This window comes from Vicia villosa, linkage group LG4, assembly GCF_029867415.1.
Source record: "Vicia villosa cultivar HV-30 ecotype Madison, WI linkage group LG4, Vvil1.0, whole genome shotgun sequence".
In the NCBI taxonomy this organism is placed as follows: Eukaryota; Viridiplantae; Streptophyta; class Magnoliopsida; order Fabales; family Fabaceae; genus Vicia; species Vicia villosa.
The window spans coordinates 107,317,101-107,318,780 of NC_081183.1; the positions used below are offsets into that span (position 1 = coordinate 107,317,101).

Genomic DNA, 1,680 nt, shown 5'->3' on the forward strand with positions numbered 1-1,680 from the left:
GTGAGGGATGAAGAAGAAAGTTAACAATGGCGTGTGTGGAATGAAGGTGTGTGTACGTGGAGAGGAAAAATGGCGTGGTGAATTGAGAGTTGTGGAGCGATGTGATGAGAGGTGATAGGTGAGTTATAATGGGAGATTAGAGAGTTAGTTATGGGTGGTTATGATTCTGTTATAGGGAGAGTGAGGATGTTGGAGGTTGGTTACATTCAATTGGATTGGTTTGTTAGTGATTAGGAGAGTTAGTTGGGATGGACTCAAGTGAGTGACTCAGTGAGTTTGGGTTAGTGATGTGAGTGGGGAAAGTTTGTTATGGATTCTGTTATTGATGTTAGTCTGCTTCTGAATGTTGGGAAGTTAGTTAATGTGAGAATCTGTTAGTGAAATTAATATATGGGAGCTGATGGGCCCAATGACGTAACGCCTAGTTTTTTAGTCGTCTTTTTTCGGTGTTGATGCAAGTTCAAAACTGGATGATTGAATGCGATTGAAGTGTGCTGAACATGTTTTTGTATGTGTTGCAGGGCCATTAATATGTCCAGCACCTTCTGTTATGTGATGAACTAAACTGGACCGCACATGGCGCTAGCTGACAGGTCGGTTTGAGCACCTTCTCCTGTGAACTGTTTCAACTGGTTTTGCTGTGCCGATCAGCTGATGATGTAAGTCCAAGTAATTGTCTATTTCATGTGTGAATGACTGGAAGTATATTACGTATGATGCTGACAGATGCGAATTTTCGTGAGCCTGGTATTGGGATGATATTGTTCCTTTTTTCTAGATTGAGATATTTCCCTCTAAGTTATGCAGGTGGCGCTGGCTGCGAGATAATGTGTGTTTAATTTGGATGGTTTTGAACTTGCTTCATTGTTGTTTTTGGTCTGATTGTAATTTATGCCAATCTATTCTTTTGTGATGCAGGTTGGAGTATTCAAGAGCTTTATCATGGCGCATTGTTTCGAGAACACATGACGATCATGGTGAAGGCATGAAGATGAACCTCGAGGGAAGTGGGGGGATATGAAGGTGGAATAAAATAGGCAAGTCATTTGAATGCTAGCTCTGCCAGAAATGTAAAACTAACAGTTCTTTTGTAAACTTATGGGTTCGAGATGAAATCTGAATTAGGCTAAAGGTATAGATTTTGTATTTTGGCACAAGAGTATGACTTTTCTGTTTGTGGAATTATGTTAGGATGTGAGTTTTGATTGAATGAATGGGCTGACTTTGTGCTTTTGCTGGATTTTTGTAGGTTTGAAGCTGTTTGGTGTAGGACTAGTAAGTTGCCAATCTTGATTAGCATATGGTGTAACATGGAGCTTGGTGTTTGGTCATAGTAGGGTTGGTATGGTGGGGTGTTTGGTCATAGTAGGGTTGGTATGGTGGAATGAGGATGGCGAAAGCAAAATGAAACTTGAAGAACATTGATGTGTAAATTAGGATTTTAGGGTCTATGACTTTGTATGAGAGCCCTTAGGATTAGAACACTGACTCGCGAAGAATGATGATGTAATATAGTTTGTAATGGTTCTTTTTCTTTGTGATGTAATGAACGTGGAATATGATGTAGTATGAATTGTGTAATGGATTTTGGAACTTTGACTTTGTGATGTGACTTGAAATGTAATGGATACATAATGATGGAATTTGAATAGTTTGACTTTTCATATGAATGTTGACTTT

General features: G+C 39.2%; 1 long non-coding RNA gene across 1 annotated transcript; it reads left to right on the forward strand.

Moving 5' to 3' along the window:
* Positions 1-524: 524 nt before the first annotated feature.
* Positions 525-1,347, forward strand: LOC131599441 (uncharacterized). The gene is made up of 3 exons (XR_009282773.1): positions 525-659; positions 919-1,132; positions 1,250-1,347. It is a non-coding gene; the product is annotated as an uncharacterized LOC131599441 (long non-coding RNA).
* Positions 1,348-1,680: the final 333 nt, after the last annotated feature.